The sequence below is a fragment of the Callospermophilus lateralis genome, unplaced genomic scaffold, assembly GCF_048772815.1.
Source record: "Callospermophilus lateralis isolate mCalLat2 unplaced genomic scaffold, mCalLat2.hap1 Scaffold_86, whole genome shotgun sequence".
In the NCBI taxonomy this organism is placed as follows: domain Eukaryota; kingdom Metazoa; phylum Chordata; class Mammalia; order Rodentia; family Sciuridae; genus Callospermophilus; species Callospermophilus lateralis.
Genome location: NW_027516693.1, coordinates 6,357,442 through 6,378,977, shown reverse-complemented (window position 1 = coordinate 6,378,977; position 21,536 = coordinate 6,357,442).

The window sequence follows — 21,536 nt, the reverse complement described above, 5'->3', positions numbered from 1 at the left end:
TTCTTCTGGCTATAAGTCCAGAGAGACATGAGGCTGGAGCTGCTTCCATGAGGAAAGAGCCTGTCTGACCATGGGACACATGGCAGAAGGCAAAAATGAAAGTGAAGATAATCTGTACCCTGATGAACACTTGGATGCTACTGGATCTGCAGTGCACTGTTACCCTGAATACTTCAGCTAAACAAAATATTACTCCTTATAGTTTGTTTAAACCTATTTTAAATGGATTTTTTTGTGATTTGCAAATGGAAGATAACAGATACATTTCATAAACTCAGGAGAATCTTTATTGAAATTTTTTTGTTTTTTTTACTATGTAGACTAGCATCTCTTTCCCAGAAGAAGGAAGGGAGGAAAAAAGCAGGGAGAGTGAGTATTTGATGGAAGGTTCTAGCTGAGCAGTCAGCCTGAGAAAGGAAGGGCAGACATCGATGATCTTACCATCACCACAAAGAATGGCCGCCTGCACTCTGAGTGGGATCACTCATGAAATAAATTGGGCTATTAGACTTATCTGTCTCTCCCATGGCACTCTAATTAAATAACCACCCTTAAAAATCTTAGTATTTTGAAAGAAAGTAATTTAAGTGATTTTAGTCAGATGGGAAATTACATGGACCAGTGGAGTTTGGTACACCAGGCTGTTCCAAACTGATTTGCTGTAAACCACCAGCCCCCTTTTTTTGAGAGAGAGAAAAAAAAATAAAAAAGCAAAATTCAAACTTCAAAGCAAAACCTAAACAAGTGCCTTCCTTGATTTCCACCTTCATTTCTCACAGGGATCTGCAAACCTGGAAGTGCTATAGCCACTGTGAGAGATGCTAAGGGATTCCTCATAAGCTAACCCATGTGGCAGAGGTGTGCAGGCAAAGGAATCCAGGGAATATTGCTACAGATTGTCCTGGAAACTGCTAAGCTAAACACTTGGCCAGGCAGAGGTCCTGCATGCCAAAGGGCAGACCAGGAAGACAAAGCACAAGGCCACAGTGCTTAGCACCTGCAGAACCTCAGTATGACTTTGCAACTCCCCACCTTTGCCTTCATAACCAGGCTCTCCCAAGATTCTCAGTCACCCTTGGGCACCACTTGATGGAGCTAGCTGAGGGAAGTTTGTATGAAAGCCTCAGGTAAACATTTCAGAATCCTAGAAGTTCTGATGTTCCCATAGGTGATTTTCTTGTAGGTAATCTTTGGGGTCCACCTGCAGGTGGCCATACCAAAACCTTTGGCCAGTCTGGGCACCTGCAAATGGCCATGCTGGCATACTCTGATCCCTGTGGCTGCTGGAACAAAGCTGGAAACCCTGGGTGACTTAAAGACTCAACCTTTGTGTCCTGGAGGCTGAAAGACTAAGACGGGTAACTAGGTCATGCTCTTGGGACACCTCCAGGTGCCATCCTGTGCCCTTCCAGCTCCAATGGTTTCTGCAGACCTTGAAGCCTTTCTTTCCAAGCTGCCTGGCTCCAGCCTCCTCCTCTATCCTCAGAGGACCCCGTGTGTCCTTCTTCACCCTTTAAACCCCTCATAAAAACATAGTCACCCTGCGTTGGGGCACTCCCTGATATACTGTGACCCCACCTTGAGTAACTCTGCAATAACTCAATTCCAAATCAGCCCATATCCTGTCATCAGGGACAGCATATCAACCTACCTTTGAGCAAAGACACAACCATCTGAGAGCTCTACCCCAGCCCCCAGAATGCACATCTTTTCCAGGCCCACACCCAGGGTCATCACCTTCAAAGTGTTAATCGATCCATTTCTGGGAGCTTCATGTTAGCCAATAATGGGTGGAACATGGGTGAAACTCCTCTCTTCTGTAACCTGTGGACCTGGCCAGCATGCAACCAAATGAGCTGCAGACACTGGCATGGCTGCCTGAGTTCTGGGTGCCTTCTGGTTCTGTAGGCCTCACAGCCCTCACACTCCCCTGCAGTCCCCATTCAAAGGAGCAAAGGAAGGGCCACCTTATGAGAAGGGGACACACATCACTTCTGCCCTCACCTCAGGTTCAAAAAGCAGTCCTTGGTCCTAGTGGGCAGCTGTGAATGGACCAAGCAGGTTCCCCAGAATGAGAAGGGAACAGATAATGAGCATTAGCAAACTCGACTACAAGGTTAAGAAGATGACTGATCAGCACTTACCTCTGGCCTTGACCTCCAGCATAGGGCTCTGGATCCCAAGGAAAAGACAGGGCCTTAAAATTGAAGGAACATGGTCCCTGCAAAGCTGCCTCCTGCCCAGCCTGTTCTAGCTGGCTGGCTGACTGTGGTCCCCAAGGATCTGCATCCTGCCCAGCCTCTCCCAGCAGGCTGACTGCCCCAGTCCCCAAGAATCTGCATTCTGCCCAACCTCTACCTGCATGCTCGCTGTCCCAGTCCACAAGGAAATACCTCCTGCCCATCCTCTACCTGCAAGCTGGCTGCCCCTGGTTTAAGTGAGAAACTGCACTACAATTAATTTCCATGGGCCATGGCCATCGAAACTTGAACATCAACCTTGGTTCCAGTCAGGGGATTTTACCTGAAACTCTCAGGCCCCTGGCCTCTAGAAGTAACATTCTCTATACAAAATGCTGCTTCTGACTGCAAAAAGTAAGGAAAAAATTAAGAAGCAAAACCCTGGAATCGTAAAAAGGCTCATCATCCCCACCTCAGGTCATTAAGGTATTTAAAGTTCCTGGTGTCTCATTTTAGCCACAACATCCCCTAATATCTGAAAAACTATTTCTACTAATCTATGAGAATTCTCAGGGAAATGTGTTCCAGAGGCAAGAGAAGAAAGTACTAAACACCAGCACTAACCAAAATTCTTACAGAAGTCATGTGAACCCTCAGTCAAGATACACATCAAATCCATTTTATCACCTTTCCTGTCAACTATCAAAATGTTTTCATATATAAACACTTTCTTATTGAAGAAAACCTTTTTCTTTCTTCTTAATGGGCCATTTGCTTTATTGTGTATTAAGCCAACAAGAGAAAAATCAATCCGACATTGATTCTAATATGTGATTGGATGTGCATGTGTGTGAGTTTAGAGAGAGTTTCTCTATCTCTGCAGCAGATGGCAGCTATTAGATAAAGATGCCAGGCACAGCAGCTGGGCGGTGACCCTGTGCTCTAAACTAGTTTGGCTGGTTAAGTTTTCATGGATTAAAAATCTTTTAATAATGTCTGCTGAGAAGTATTCCTCTACCAGAGCAATACAGGTATAAAAATCATTGTATAGCCATTATCCAAAGGCTACTACAGAAAGATAATGACCTTGGCTATCTAAAGTTGGATGAAAGTGATAGATCATGCCCCAAATAGTCAACAGTACAGTGTTGTTCAGTTACCAGCAGAAGTCCCCATGTCCACCTAGGTGCCAGGACCCACAGATACATACTGCTTCCTGCCAGCTCATGCAGGGGTAGGTTTTCCTTTGTGACACTCAGCAATGTCTCAAAGAAACACAGCCAGGGGACTGGATAGAAGGCAGCCAAGGTGGAGGAGGTGAGAGTGTTTCCCTGATTCCAGTGGAAAGCAGAGTTGTCATGCCTCCAGGTAAATGAGAACTAAAACCTCCAAGGCACAAACAGTGCTGCTCACCCTGGGGACTCTCCAGAGCATGGGGAACCTATTGGAGAAAGCAGGTGCCTTCCACATGGCCACCTGTCAATGTTGCCTCTTTCCTGGACCTAAATGCTCAAAGCAGGTACTGCTTTGTGCTCTCCCAGGATCTGAATCTGTGCTGGGAACCTGCCAGATGGTTCCTCGCTGCCAATGGACCCCCTCATCATGAACACAGTGTACCTCCAGCTGCACTCACCTTCCTCCCACAGTCCCTTTTCAGACTCCCCAGCCAGGGTTTGTCCCTCTCTCCTGTGCTCAGCATCATGTTCCCATTCTGTCTCACTGATAGGTATCCAACTCTGAATCAGAAGTCTATTGAAAGTGTCCCTTAAAAATCATACAATTATGTGCCCAGGCCTGGAACCATCAGCATGTTCTGCTTCCCACACCAGGAACCACCCACTGCATCTGGAGTGCACACAACCAGCAAAGCCAGAGTTAGCAAATTGGAGCCTATAAGGGGGTGCTTGTGGAGAAGTGCTTTGTCAGCGCCTGATGAAACATCATCACGCCGCGATGGGGAGGCGAGGAGGAAGGAAAGCTGGTGGAGCCTGTGCTCTTACCACGGGGTTTGCTGGGAAACGTAGTTCAACGCCTGGTAGCCAACACGGGGAAGGAGTGGCGCCCAACCGGCAGAGGCGCTGTAAAGGGTATCCTGGAGAGACATTGGTCTTGAGCACAGTAACCTCCTCCCACTCTGCTTCTCCCCTTCATGGTTCAGCTGGCAGAAGGTGCACGTGAAACCAAAGACAGGAGCTGTTGATGGTTTATTAAGATGAAAAAAGAAAAAAGCAAACCTGGGGTTGAATAAACATGAACCTTAGGCCAAAAGCAGAACTGGAAAATACATGCAGCTTACCAATGTTTCTTTAGACACACACAAGGGCTTTGCTGCCAAGGGCACAGGGCTTGAATTTTACCTTCGCCGCTCTGCCTAGTGGACTTTGGAGGACTCCAAACCTTCTGGGCCTTGGCTTTCTCCTCTATAAAGGGCACCTTTAAAATCCACCTTATAAAACTACAGTGAGGAGTAAATGTGATCACTTGTGTACAGCACTGGGTGTATTTACTGGTATGAAAGAAGCATAGTAAATCATTGCAGTTATAATATATATATATATATATATATATATATATATATATATATATATATATATATATAGTTAGCCAATATTATGGGTATTTCTTGGAAGCATATCAATATTTAAATGGACAATAATACAGTAGTCCTACATTCATGTAACTGATTCACTGAAAGCTGTACCAGACAAGGAATAAGAGGAGTGAACCTGGACAATGAACCGCAATGAACCTGGACCCAGTTGGTTTTGTTTTTTCTTTTTAGCTGAAACAAATAGTTTATTAGGAGACTCAGCTCATGAAAATCCTATTACTTCTACAGTATTTCTTCACCAAGAGACTTTTAAAAATTTTTTCCCCTATGACATGGTAACCATCTGCAAATCATAAATCAGCTAATAGAGAATCTGCTGGCCTTTCACTAATAGAAGAACAATATCTACTAATTTCAAAAGAAATAAATTTGGTCAAAGTCCATCCTAGATTAAAAAATAGCCTTCCTTTATTCTTCAAAAGATAAGACAAAGGATCATTGAAAGAAGTCAGTGAAATAAAGATAGGTAGTTTTATGTGTTTACTTTGTATAGACAAAAAAATTAGGCATGTGCAATAATATTTTGTTGAGAATAGTTTTACATCTCCTTGAGCTTTTACATATCATATGATAATTATTATCAAGCATTTCATTAGATAGAAAAATAATGTTAAAGTAGTGAGGTTCACATTCTACTATGTATAATCACAGCTGGAGAAACTCAATAAATATGAATGCAGGGTTCGGATTCTAAAAAAAAATGCTTCTTGACACTTAAGAGTTGACTTTCTCAGTTGAGCTAGCATTAAAAGAAAAAGAAAGAAAGAAAGTATCAAAATATTATATTTTTTATTTTGTGCACCTTACCATAACAAGAAGTACACCATGATCTTTTTTTATGTTAAGTGTAATATGCCCAGTGCAGAAGAACAAACATCACAGGTTCTCATTCATTTGTAGAAAGCAATAAGTAAATACAGTAAAACAGAATGGAATAGTCATCACAAGTATATGGGAAGAGTAGAAATGGACAGACTGAAAGAGTTGATTGAGGAGCACAAAGACCAAATGGAGGAATCACTCCTAGTACTTCAATGGCATGGTTGGGTAACTATTGTTGAAAATAACCTAAAATGTGTTTCAAAATAAAATTTACACCTAGCAGGTGGCACATGCCTGTAATCCCACTGACTTCAAAGATTGAGTTCAAAATCAGCCTCAGCAATCCTGTCTCTAATTAAAATAACAAAAGAAGGCTGGAAGTGTGGCTCAGTGGCTAAGTACCACTGAGTTCTAACTGAAGCACCAATAAATTAATATATAAATAAATTTACAATACATAAAGATAATTAAGATTTAAAGAGATGAAAATACTTGTTAATATAATTTGAATACTACTACTTATGTGTACTGAATTATAATGTACCCCATAAAATGCATATATAAAATATATTTTAAAGAGTTACCAGTAACTTCATACATAGCAGTGAAAAAGTTCTAAATAGAATTTCATGTGTTATGATTCTAAAGATGTCAACATGTAACTTGTATACTTTCTAGAACTTTTAAAGCATTTTAGTGTATTTGGTTCAATCTTTTTACTTCTTTTCTTTTTTTTTTTTGCCCATGAATCACACCCAGTGGTGATTAAGCATCAAGCCACACCCCCAACCGTTTATTTATTTATTGAAACAGCATCTCAGTAAGTTGCTTAGGCTCTTTCTAAGTTGTTAGAGAATGGGCTCAAACTTTTGATTCTCCTGCCTCAATCTCCCAAGCAGCTGAGATTACAGGTTTGTGCCACATTGCTATTTATCTAAAGAAGAAGGAGGAGTTCTTGTTATGGATTCAATTAAGCATCAGTCTATGCTGCCCACTCTTTGAAGGATATGTTGCCTTATTTAGCAATGGTTTCATCATTATCTGGGTAATACGTTTCACAAGAGATCAAAATGTAAAATTCAAATAATAGAGAAATTTGAAAAATATCTGGTCTTAATAATTCATCCATAAAACTTATGGATTTGTAGTATTATTTTAAAAAGAAAAAGGAAAAATATTAAAATTGCATTTCTAGATAAATGTCAGTATATTATGTCACTGAATATATCAAATGATGTACTGTGGGAAATGTTGAAATATCATATATACCTTAGATTCTACTGCCTCATAATATTATTTCTTTTGTGTGGTAATTTTGAATTAAAATTATGACCTAATATACAACTGAAAATTAAGAACTGGTTCAGGTAACTTATAGAAATGTTGTAGATGTATACCCTCTAAATAATGAAATAATCAAAATACACAATAATAATTCACCAATTAATGATTATGTCCAACTAGTTGAAATGACAGGGTGCTTTGCCACAGTGAATGACAAGTATAGAAGAAGACATGAAAATACCATTCACAAAATAAGCTCTAGAAAAAGCATGAAAACATCTGAAAATATTTCAAAGAGTACCTGGCAAATGAGAAATGAAACTAAAATCTATAGTAGATTTCTGTAGCCAATAACAAATGGAACACGCTCACACAAAACACAATAGTAACAAATACTGGTTGGATGTGCAGCACAGAAATTCTCTTTGATTCTTTCTTGGATGCCAACACAGTCTTCTGGGAAAGAAGCATTGTGTTTTTTATTCTTAATAAAGTTACCATATGATCCAGTGCTCATACTTCCACATTTTATACACATTAATTGTAAACTGATACCTACAGAAATTGTGTATATGCTACCAAACCTTGATCCTTCTCCCTGATGCCAATTTAATATGGAGGACATGGCTTTGAGAAAATGGCAAAGCAGGTATATTATTGCTTTGCTAGTAAAGGAGAAACACAGGGGACTCCTGTTCCAGAGGCTGTGATGCTGCTCATTACTGGGAATAGGTGTGTGTGTGTGTGTGTGTGTGTGTGTGTGTGTGTGTAGTGGGGATTAAATTCAGAGGCACTCAATCACTGAACTACATTCCCAGTTGTATTTTGTATTTTTATTAAGAGACAGAGTCTCATTGAATTTTCTAGCACCTTGCTTTTGCTGAGGCTGGCTTTGAACTTACAATCCTCATGTCTCATCTTTCTAAGCCACTAGAATTATAAGCATGAGCCCTTATTCCTCTCAGAAAAAAAAAAGATTTTTTTTTTCAAAATAAGGGATTCAAAGACTACCTGCCAGGTACTCCCAGTAACAAAATTTTGATTCACTTGTGAATTTGGAAGATAGCTATTCCTTAGATCTTCTGGTGCCATCTTTGAAGTCTGAATTACTTGGTTCCTCTGGTGGGTTTGTTATCTAAGCTGTCTGAGTTATGGTGGGAAAAGGCAATCTAGTTTCTAGCCCCCAAGTTAGGAAACAGGAAAGAGATACTAATACAAAAAGACAAGAAATGTATCCAGAAATAGATAAACAGTATGTTATTCAAATCAAAATGTTCCATGTAGCATAGTAGGCAAAGAGACAATCTCTAAAATGTGTGGGGGATATTTACAAACTACATATAACACAATGGTTAATATCCAAAAGAAAGTACTCTTAGAATTCTACAGAAATTCATAAATAACCGAGTGATCTGAAGAGATTACTTCCCCAAGGAAAATGTAAAGAAAGCAAAAAAAAAGCAATGTTTATGCTCTGTATCAGCAAATACTCAGGGATATGCACATAAAAAAAATAAGGAATGTGCTAATTAAACTTGATTAATGAATTTGTAGTGTCTCTGAGGTAGGTGGGAGCTAAGCATGGGCAATGACTAGGGCCCCTCAGCCCCACCTATATTCTTTCTTTGAGGGGAAACTAAGCCATTTAAGGGCTAAAGAGAAGAAAGTAGATTACCACAAGAGGAAATCAAGACCATGAAGGAAAGGCTTTTTATATTGGACATGTCAATAGTCCAAGGGATGAACCTCAAGTTAACTTGTTGCTACTTAACATATCATGAACACTGTGGATTTCTCCCTCTAAATGCTTTATGTGGGATTTCAGGAAAAAAAAAACATTATGTATAGGCACTAGAGAAGAAATTATGTCAAATTTAACTGTGGTTATAAGTGCCAAGAAATGTCAGGTACATTATTTGGGAGGTAAGAATGGGGAGAACTAGTGTCACACAATAAAAGCAAACTCCACTTTATATGCATGTGGGGCCTGAGCTATTTTGTGGCTCAGACCAATCTGCTCTTCCAGGATGTATACATTTACTTTCAGTAAACCTCTGCTTTGCCTGCCAACCTCTTGTAACTTCTTCAATTCTTTGTTAAGAATGTAAAAACCGTAGACAAAAAACTTTTTGGGGATACTCTGCCCACATGTGGTAGTAATAAAACCTCATTGTAGCCCACAAATATATACAAATATATTTTGTCAATAAAAAAATTAGAAAACCAAAAGTGATATAGAATCTCATATGCATTAGGGAGGCTATCAAAGAATAAATGAAAACAAATGATGAAGCTTAATAAAGCAGATATGGAGAATTATAATAATTGTAAAATGTTGGTGAAAATAGAAAATAGAGAAGCCTAACCCCTTCAGATTATGTGTATACAAGTGAATTGAAATCAAGATTTATAGAAAATATTAGGCCTTCCCGACTCATGACAGCATTACCACAATAGCCAAAATGTAAAGATGCCTAACATTCACAGGTGGAAGACTAATGAGCATGTAGAAAATTATTCAGACTTTAAAAATAATGTAACACCAGCATTTATGACAGGAAAAGGTATGGGAGCTCATTAGCCAAGAAAAAAATATTGAGCAAGAGAAGAACACAGTTTAGAAGATCCACCAATAATAAAGTTTCCAAAAGAGTCAAAGAAAATCAGAGCAGAATACAGATCTGGTTACTAGAGGCTTGTGTAGAAGGGACACTAAACAATGTGTATAACAATAATGTGTTTAGTTCTTTAAATAATTATGTATATCATTAGGTCTAGAGTTTTAGCATTTAAAAGTTTGTTAAGAGGTTGTATTTCATGGCTAGTATTCTTTTTTGAAAAGAGAGAGAAAGAGAGAGAGAGAGAGAGAGAGAGAGAGAGAGAGAGAGAATGAGAGAGAGAGAAACTGGAGCTAGCTGCATGGGTATTCAACCTACATAATCACACATGGCTCTATGCTCAGGGGCCTTATGCAATTATTAATTTCATCTTTGTCCTTACGTTTTATTGGTGAAGTCAAACAGGAAGTAGGATGATAAGCATAAAATGTACATGGAAATGTACCTGCTGCCATTCTTTGTGCCCTTTTGTATATAGCATTCATGATCCTCTGGCAAGGTTCTGATAACATGTTTAGGTTGGTCCTGGCCTCTTGTGTTAAAAAGCAAACTTTGCTTAATTCAATTCTCTTTCAGTAAAATTGTGATTTTTGTTAATAAATTTGTCCTTGAACTTTGATTTTATCATTATCCCTATAACAAAACCAGACAACTACACAAAACAGTTACAATTCAATACCACTGATGAGAATAGATGCAACATTTCTCAACAAAATACAAGCAAATTGAAACTAACCACACATAAAACATATTATACACCCTGACTAAATGTAATTGACCATAAGAATGCAAGGATGGTTACACATAAAGAAATCAATAATGTAAAGTTTTATATAAAAAGAATGAAAGACAATAATAGATATTTAATACAACTCAACATCTCTTCATAATAAAACCTCTTAAAACAGATAAAGAACAATCAAAAATGCTGCCTATATAAGAAAAACACTGAATCAACATCATACTGAAAATGTTGAATGGAAAAATTCTGAAATCATTTTCTCTAAGACCAGAAATAAGACCAAGGTGTCTGGTTTTAACCACTCTTACTCAGTGTACCATTGGAAGTTCTATTCAGAGCAGTAAGAGACAGAAAAAATGGCATCTATATAAGAAAAAAGGAAACTGAATTATCTCTGTTTATATAATGTGTATTTTTATGTAGAAAATATTGAAGACACCAGGTGCAGCTGACCATCTGTTTGCACATAGCCAGCAAGGAAGCAGCAAATCAATCCTGTGGCTTTCTGGGGCTATGTGCACAGCTGGGTCACCCTGCACTGAGCATCAACTATCAAACTGAGGCAGAGCCAACTTACATCAGTTGGACTTAAATAATATTTTGTTTCTAGATTAACTGTAGGAAAATTTGAACAAGGGCTTCATCCCCAGATTTGCTTGTCTATTAGGTATAAGTAGTGAGTTTCCAAAGAACAGAGATTTATTGTTTTTTTTTTTCTTTTTTGCTTTTTTGGGGAAGGAGAACATAAACTACTCAGCATTTAGTGATTAAATAATGTGAACATAAGCAATGTACTCAGGTTTCCACATATAAATAAGAGTAGAATATGCTTACATCACACAAACTAGACTGTACATCAAAAAGTGTCTCAGTCTGGGATTGAAGCTCACTGGTAGAATGCTTTCCTCATATGGGTTTGAAACTCAGCACATAAAAAAAATAAGGTAGAGGTATTGTGTCCATATACAAGTAAAATATATATTTAAAATCTCTCTAGAGAAAAGGTCATTACATAATGCTAATAGAATTCACTTACCATTGTTAAATTGTGAGAGCCTACATTAAATGGAAGAAAGATATCAAAATAATAACCTAATTTTACACCTCAAGAAATTTTAAAAAGAAGAGGCAAATGAACCCAATTTTAGCCAAAGGAAGAAAAATAGTAAAGATTAGAGTAGAAATGAACAACACAGGTAGCAGAAAAACTGAAAAAGAAAAGAACAAAGCCAAAAATTTACTCTAAAAATGTCAACAAAATTGATGAAATTACACCTAAGCCCACTGTAACAAAGAGATAGATGCAAATAAACTAAAATCAGAAATGAATATAAAGACATTGCCTAGAAACATATAAATTACCAAAATTGCCTTTTAGAAAAAAAAGTAAATTTGAGCAAGAATCTGTAGTACACAGTTGTAGTTGCAGCAACTCAGGAAGCTAAGACAAGATGAAGGCAAGTTTCAGGCCATTCTTGAGAGCTTAGTGATGAGACCTTGTCTCAACAATAAAAACTAAAATGGCTTGTATGAAGCTCAGTGGTAAAATGATCTTGATCACAATACCCATTGTGACCTAAATTATATAAGAAAAAGAAGATATAAAAAAAATGAACAGATATGCAAGAATTGTAAAAATCAAAGAAATTTTCAGTAACATTCTAAAAAAGAAAGAGTCCAATACTGCATGGGTTTACTGGTAAAGTCTATTAAACTTTAGAAGAATTAATATCAATACTTCTCAAACTCTTACAAGCGAAAATTAGTAGGGTATATTTTCTAATTGATACCATAAAGCAGAAGTATGATGATACCAAAGCAAAAAAAAAAAGATAATATAATTATATATTTGTCAAAACCCATTAAATATTGAAAAGCAAGAATAATGTGAACTATGGAATTTTTGGAATAAATATTTTCCAAAAGAAATTATCCTATTAATGCAATGATCATACAAAATTAGAAAAATCAATAAATGTAATGTACCAAAGTAACATAGAAAAAAATCAACAATCATTTTAATTGATATGGAAAAGATATTTGAAAAGATATGCTAATATTATTTTAAAAAAACTCAGAAAACTAGGTAAAGAAAAGGACCTTTTCAACATAATAAAGCATATTTATAAAAAACCCACACCTGACATCTTCCTGAGTGATGATAAAGTAAAGCTTTTCCCCATATAAAAAATTGGATAGGTATAACCTCTTTCCCTTCTTCTGTACAACATTGTACTAAAAATTCTAGGTAGATCAATTAGGCAAGAAAAAGAAATAGAGGAGACATTCAAATTCAATAGGGAGAAGTAAAACTACTCCTGTTTGCAGGTGACATGATCCCATACATAGAATATCCCAAAGAATCTGAGTGAAAAAATACCACTCCCAGATCCTATATAATGAACTCAGCAAAATTATAGATTATAAGATAATTACTAAAAAGATAATCTATTTTATATAACCATAACCAGTAATGAACAAATCAACATAAATTTTTAATAATTTTATTTGCATTTGTATGTAAAAATAAAATGAATAGGAATAAATATAACCAAAGAGAACTAAGATCTGTTTTCTAGGATTATTAACCACCTCCCCCAAAAGAATCCAAGATTTTTTGCTTTACAAAGTTAGAGCTGCAGACAAAAATGTTTTTATCCAGGTGGGGCTTATTTACTTTTGTCTGATGATGGAAGAAGTAGGATTTTTTGTTTGTTTGTTTGTTTTGTTTTGTTTTCCTTTGAGGACACCTTCTCTAATTACTCCAAGACAGGTACTTTCAGACTTCAGATGCATCACCAACACTACCAGTCTACTGAGACATCAGTGAAATCTGTATGTTCCATGTTACCTCACTTTGGAAGCCTCTGCTCCAAATATGAGTGGAAGAGAAGGAAAAGGAGGTTTCTAGTTAGGGGGTGTAAGAAGGAATTTTAAAATCTTCCTCTTACTGCATCATAACCAGGACACACATATTTGTTTTTAATGTGCTACACTACTTCCTTTAATATTAGCAGAGTTATTATTTACATAAAATTTCATTGTTTTTTAATTATTGTAATTTATAATATAATAAGTATTATCTTATATGATTGATTTTTAAAGTACATAAGTTCTTTAAGAATAATAATTTAACAGCCAGGTATTCTTATCTTCACATAAATTTTTAGATCTTTAATTTTTCAAATCCTTTTTTGGAAATTTGTATTCTCAAAGATACACCTACTAAAACTTCTACAAAATATTATATTATTTTTACTACTAACTTCACATAAAATATGTAGTATACTTATATAAAGCTAATAAAATTTCATTGTTTTGAAATTTTACAAGGTAGATAATATCACAATTTATTTGTCTTTCTCCCCATACAACATTTATATATCTATATATGAGTATGTGTGTGTATGCATATATATCTTTCTCTCCATACAACATTTACATATCTATATATGTATATCTATCTATCTACATATGTATCTCTCTCTCTCTCTCTCTCTCTCTATATATATATATATATATATATATATATATATATATATATATATATATATCATTCTCTCAATACAACATTTATATATCCATGTGTGTGTATATGTGTGTCTACACAAATATTTATTTATTTACTTATATAAATTTATTCACCTTTATGCTTTTATGCTTTTTAAAAATATATCCCAAGGTCAGGTAATATAACACAGGCCAGTCATTTTAGTCACTCTGGATAGTAAAGCAGGATAATTAGAAGTTTGAGACAAGTCTCAAAAGTTAGCCAGCCTCTAAGCAACATAGTGAGGATTTGCATCAAAATAGAAAATAAAAAAGGCTAACACATGATCCTGATCTAGAGGATCTTCAGGTTAGAAATATGTTTTACAAATAAATATATCATCAAAACAAAGAAAGCAACAATGTAGAAGTAAGTTTAGAGTCTTAAAGGGAGAACAACAATGAAAATCGTGTTAGTCAGTACTCTCAGTTACATGCAACAAATAAAAAATAAAAGACTCCAAGTTGTAAGAATATTAAAGTTTGTGGGAGAATACTGGAAGGATTTAAAGTTGCACACAGAAGCAGAAAAAAATAGTATAGGAACCAACGTCATTCAGTGTATATCAGGGACTAAAAAGGGAACTCAGTGATCACCAGAACTCTGTTGCAGGAAAATGGATGAAACCATCACGTTAAGTGAAATAAATCAAACTCAGAAGGTTAAGGGTCATATATTTTCTCTCATATATAGAAGCTAGAGGGGAAAAAGGAAAACAAAGGTTGGAGTGGATCTCTTAAAAATCTAAGGAAGATCAGTAGAGGAAATGTACCAAAGGGTGAGAGGGAGGGATGAAAGAGGGAAGTGCAAGGGAGGGATATTGGCCAAATTGCATTGTTATGTTTTGTGCTTGTAGGACTATGTCACAAAAAATCCCACAAACATGTACAATTATAATGTACCAATAAAAAATATGGAAAAAAATAAAGGAAAATATTTGGTGATTCAATAGATAAATAAAGATTTTAAAAAGGAACTGGGAAAGGAGCTCAGAGTCAAATAACCCCAAAATTAAATCTCAGCTACAAAAACAAATTAGTAAAAAACCAGGGATGTGGAGAAGTATATAGTAAATATTAAGAATAAATTTAAATTTATAACCAAATTAAACATATTATTTTTCTGTGCTGTGGCAGAATGACATTAATATAGAAAACTGCAGACATGTCTTGCACAGTTCATACCTTCATATACATAAGAAAAAATCTATTCATGACACTTGAAAAACATCTGGAATTTCCATCTTCTTGTAGCTGTTCTTTTATTTTAGAGTAATTAATTACTACTACATTATTATGGGGAAAAGATATAAATTTAATACCATGATTTTGCATACCTTATAACTCTTTAAATAGTAAGTGTATTGGGCTTATATAACATTACTAAAACCTTTAGAAATAAAAACACAAATTCTTTTGCTAAAATACCACTGACTATTTTGTAATAAATATGAACAATTTATAATAGAGAAAACAGTATTTTTTTAAATTTTTTATTGTCAGATTTCTCTTCCTTTCAAATGTCAAATAAAGATGTTCTCAATTATAAACCTTCTTCACCGGGCTGGGATCGTGGTTCCAAGGGAGATCACTCAACTCACATGCATAAGGCACTGGGTTCAATCCTCAGCATCACATAAAGATTTTAAAAATAAAAATATCATGTCCACCTATAACTAAAAAATAAATTTAATTTTTTTTGTAAAATAAAAACTCCTTTGCAAAAAATATTATTCAAGTACAATCCCAAGTACTCATGAAATAACCCAGACTTCATATTTGGTTGTTCATATGAGGTAAGACAAGAATCTCCTTCAGGAAATAGTGCAAATTTGAAGAAATAGTAAATGGTAACTGGATTATAGTAATGAGAGATGTTTCTCAGAGTGATTCTCAAATATCTAAATTCAGGCTTTCATGGAAGGATTAAGTTTGGGAAACAGGGAGAGTTAAGGGAGACTTAAGTTTGGGAAACAGGGAGAGTTTCCATGAAGGAGACTCAGTGGCTTGGTAGCTGTCCCTGAACACTCATGTGTATTTCAGCACCTCAGTGAATATGTTTTAAGATGTGTCTGTGGAGTGAATATTGTAGCTTCATCCAAAAAACAGCCACCATTCTGAGATGACTTCTAGGTTTTCTAAACCTTACTCATGGTGGACATCCCCTTTTCATCCTCGGTTATGTATATGCCAACAGCACTATAAAAAATTGAAACATGACAGGTCCTTCTACCAAAGTCTGAATTATATATTTCCCTTGAATCAAAAGTGGAATTGCATTTACAGAGTGTGGTGAAGTTATTTGCATCAGCCATCTACTCAGAGGCAAGTGAACTGATGAGTTTCTTGGTTAAAGTTCCACTTTGTTGATTTCTACATGAACATCCTGAGATTCCCCATTTGTTTTAAACACACCTTCACTGGTAGTTATGACAGCAATCCTTCTAATTTTTATGTCCTAATTCTGCAGTACTCTTTGCTGTTTTCTTACTTCAGAAAACACACAAACATCCTGGGTAGTAGCTCAATACCAAATAAATAATGTTAACTCACTTATCATTAGATATAACTTCAAATTCAACACTGAATACTTAACTTAAATATCAATGTCTCCTGATTTTCATCCTGCTCAAGTGGTACTTCTTTTTCCACATAGGGACTCTGGGGCTTCCTGGGGCTGAGACCACTGTGTTTATCTGTATTTCTTTCTATAACTTTGCCCTGGCTTATGAATTTTTGTCAAGAATAGAGACTCTTAGTAACTCTGCCTTCTATTAAAAATATGTTTGGGTAAAATAAGACAGTAGATCAAAAAATCATTATTTCTGTGTTTCTTACTTTCTATCTCAAAACTCTTCACAGTTTTAACCACTTTCATAGTGTTTTACAAATCAAAACCTTTATGGCATTCATTAAAGATATTAAGAAAAGTGCCTGAGTTGGAGTCATAAGCCTGTTACTATGTGTGATTTTCACCATGTACATGCAGAACTCTGAGATCTACATATAAAAGATGAACTGAAGGAGTTCTGAATATAGAAGTTCCTACCTCTAATTAGTTAAACAAATTTTAGAGCATGAGGAATGGTTTCTGTAAAGAATTCCCCAGTTCCACTTAGATGATGGAACTATTTCATCTAATACACAGGGGAGAAATAATGAAAACATAAAATGTTCACTTTAATACTACTGATAAGGTAGAAGGAGGTCATGGCAGCTGTAGTCTGTTTCTCTTGAAAGTATTAAAAACATCTGAAGGTACTTCTTGATGGAAGTGAAAGACTTAAAAAAACTCTCAAATAGATTTTGTATTCAATGAACAATATGTGCAAAAGATCTCACTGTTAGAATTTATTTCTGTAAGATGTGAAATCTTTATTTTATCATAAGAATTCTCCCTAGGCAGAGTTACATACTAATAAAATAAATAAATAATTAACAATTCTGTATTGTGTTAAATTATGTCAATTATTTTCTAAATTCTTTCATATGTTTATTGCTTACTCCAACAATGCTATAAAAAAGATTATCAATATTCAATTTTATTCACAGTGTTCACTGAGACAAAAGTAGTTTACTCACAGGGAAAAAAATGTATACTAATACATTCCTGACAATTCTGATTTGCTTCAATAAACCATGAGAATGAATGGATAAAAAAAATGTGGCATTTATACACAATGGAGTACTACGCAGCACTAAGAAATGACAAGATCATGGAATTTGCAGGGAAATGGATGGCATTAGAGCAGATTATGCTAAGTGAAGCGAGCCAATCCCTAAAAAACAAATGCCAAATGTCTTCTTTGATATAATGAGAGCAACCAAGAACAGAGCAGGGAGGAAGAGCAGGAGGAAAAGATTAACATTAAGCAGAGTCATGAAGTGGGAGGGAAAGGGAGAGAAAAGGGAAATTGCATGGAAATGGAAGGAGACCCTCATTGTTATACAAAATTACATATAAGAGTTTGTGAGGGGAATGGGAAAAAAATAAGGAGAGAAATGAATTACAGTAGATGGGGTAGAGAGAGAACATGGGAGGGGAGGGGAGGAGAGTGGGGATAGTAGAGGATAGGAAAGGTAGCAGAATACAACAGTTACTATTATGGTATTATGTAAAAATGTGGATGTGTAACCGATGTGATTCTGCAATCTTTGTAATGTTTTGAATAACCAATAAAATAAATAAAAAAAATAAACCATGAGATTTGGTGCTGCTGGCATTGTTTACCTAGGAGGTTATTATTTTCACTGGTCTAACATGGACACAAACAGTTCTAGTTCACCAATGCTTATGTAACCAACTCTGTTCTGGAATCTGCACATCCAAATTCAAATAGAACAATGTCTTCCTTTGTAGAAAGCCTACATGAAAAAAAATATAAAATTAAATAAACAATACCAATTAAATTAGATAATTTATAATATAAAAGAAAGCAAAATTTGTACTACAGGTTTGCAGCTCAGCTGAGATATACAAAATCATGATATGGAGGAGTGATGCTGAGTGGGATTATTTTTATTTACTAATTTAATTACTTTAGTGCTGGCATGGAAGCAGGACTTCCTGTCCTCTGGGCCAGTCCTCTGCCACTAGCCATACCCCATACCTTGACTTGACATTGAAAGCAGAAATCGCAGCCTGTCCAATTTAAATAAGAATATCTAAGTAAAATGTTCTAAGGACTTAAAGGGTGAGATGAAGACTGGAAACATGTCAATAAAAATGTAACTAATGTCAAACCATCCAGATTTTTTTTCTAGAAACACATCATTTGCATCAACATCCCCATGAAGTTGAGCCAAAGTTTCAGTTATATTGCCATAAGAAGTAACATATTCTATCTCCAGGCTTGCATTGGAATCTCAGCAAACACATTTCTGCTTTACCTCCACATTCCCCGTGTACTTCTTGGTCACAAGCCCAGTCTCAGGGACCTCCCCATAGCCACGTTGGCTCTAAAACACATCCTCATCCTCCAAACAATGGGACTTTTGGTATCTAAAAATATTTGGGAATTAAAAGCATTCCAGGTGACTTCAAATGCAAAGTAGTTCTATTTCTGTGTCCTGAGTGTGCTTCAGGCCATCACCACCAGCCCCACTGTCTCCTACTTGGCCAACTTCAAATTTAAATCCACAAATACCATCCTGTGGTTAATTGTTTTCTTATGGATCCTCACCATGTCCACTTATAGCTACATGCTTTTCTATATTGTAGCCACGCCCAATAAGACCCAACCTGGTCTCTTCTCTCTCAATGATCACTGTTCATTTCTGCTCATGAGTTAAATCCACAGGGACCTCTATCTCACTATGTTGTTGTTGAGAGTTGTCTTCATTGTAGGCCTTGTGGTTCTTTCCAGTGGATACATGATAATTCTCTTGTATAGACATAAACAATGATACATGGCTCTTCATAGCTCTAGGTTTTTGCTAAGCAGCTCCCCGGGGGGGGGGGGGAGGATCCACTCACATCATTCTTCTGTTCATTAGCTGGTTTTACATCCTGTACTGTACAGATAAATTCATGTCATTGTTCATAAGAATGATGTGGAGAAGTGACCCCATTTTTGTGAACATCCACAATGTTGTTGCCAATGGCTATGGCATGTTCAGTCATTTAGAGGTGATCATTGCTGATGCTCAAATAATAAAAGCTGTTCAAACCAAATGGAGAAACAGGTAAGTTTCTGTTAAAATTGATCTAAAGCAACTTTGCTAATTTCATTAAAATAATTTTATCTAATATATAATTTTATATAGTTATCTAATATATATATATGTTAGATAAAATTATTTTAATGAGATATATAAACATATATATTAGATAAAATCATTTTCATGATATATATAGTATATATATAATATATATTAGATAAAATTATTTTACATATATACACACACACACACACATATTCCTTTGAATTAAAAAAATTTATTAAATGATTTTATAGTTTTCCATTTTTTTGGAATTTACATCACTAGTAAGAATGTGTGTACAATTTTACTCTACATCTCACTGTCTTGATTTACATCTATGAATTTTTACAGCTTTTTGTTATTTTGTAGCTTAGACATTAATATTTTATTTCTTGCTTTGTTTTATATCTTAGAATTTATTTTTTAATAAAGGCCTACTTCAGGCAGTACTTTTTTATCTAAAAATTGCTTTATTATAGTTATTCCACAACCAGGCATGTAGAGCACACCTGCAGGCCAAGCTACTGTGTAGGCTGAGGCAGGAACACTGTAAATTTGAGACAATTCTGGGTAACTTAGTGATACTCTGTGCCAAAGGGGGGTGAGGGAGGCTGGGGATGCAGTTCTGTGTTCTATCCACCCTAGGTTTATTTTCTTGTAAAAAAAATAATGATTGTAAATTATCACAAAATTATATCAGATCAAAATAACCTGTATGGCTATGAAGGGTTTTGTGCATTATTTCTCCCTATATCTTCATTGTGTTTGAGCCTTTATTTGGTTTCTATTTATTTTGTGATCACACCGTTATGCTATGGTTGTTTTATTATTCTGATTTGAATTTGTTGATAATTCTTTTGATGAATTCCTATTTAAAGTACACTGTTTCTCTTATCTTCAAAAAAATTGTTACATAGTGCCCTCTCTTTATAAATATTTTAGCAGCAATGTGTCCATATTCCCCAGCTATATTCCCCATTAACTTGAGAAGCTAGGCCAGCAGAATTGAAAGTTGGTGGCCAACTCTCAAAATTTTGAAAAGAGTGTTTCTCAAGTCAAAAAACAAATGAATGGTGAATAGTCAGAAGTAGAGTGTCCTTCAGTTCAAATCCCTATACCATGGTTTTTCAGGTAGTAATACTTCGGAATATAACCTGCCTGGAACATGCTAAGCAAGTACTTTGCCACTATGCTACATCCTCAGCTTCCTATTTAGCAAATAAAGAAATTGACACAATGAGTGAGATATCAAATTATACCCAACAAGAAAGCTCAAATTAAGAAACAAACGAAAAAAACAATAAAACAAAAACAGTTGGTAATAATTTAGAGAAATTGGCACTCCAATAAATTTCTGGGAAATGTAGTATGGCATTCAGTGTATACAATATACAGTGTATACTGAAATATTTGATATTTCACTAATTCAGTATAGAATCATCACATGATCTACCAACTCTTCTCTCAGTCCTATACCCAAATGACCTGAAAATATACACACAAACACTTGCATATGATGTTCATGGCAGCACCATTCACGCTAGCCAAAAGTGAGAACAATCAAAATCCATGAACTAAAGAGTGGATAGTCAAAATGTGTTCTGTATATGTGCATGCCACAACATAGATAAATCTCAAAAATGTTCAACTAAGTAAACAAAGTAGTGTGAATATATATATATATATATATATATATATATATATATATATATATATATATATATATATCATAATTCCATTTAAGTGAACTATCAAGGATATGTAAACTCACAGACCCAAATGAAGTACTGGATGCCAGGGGGGAAAGAAGTTTTCTTTAATAAATACATGATTTTGTTGTTGTGATTAAAAGATTAGGAAGAAGATAGAAGTATTCAACAGCAGTAATATGAATCACTATTATAAGATTTTAAAATCAAAATCAATCAAATAAATAAACAAACAAAACCTCAGAAAATAATGACAAAAAAATCTTAAAGTCTACTTAATGGTAGGGAATACCAGCTCTTGGTAAAATAAAAGCACTG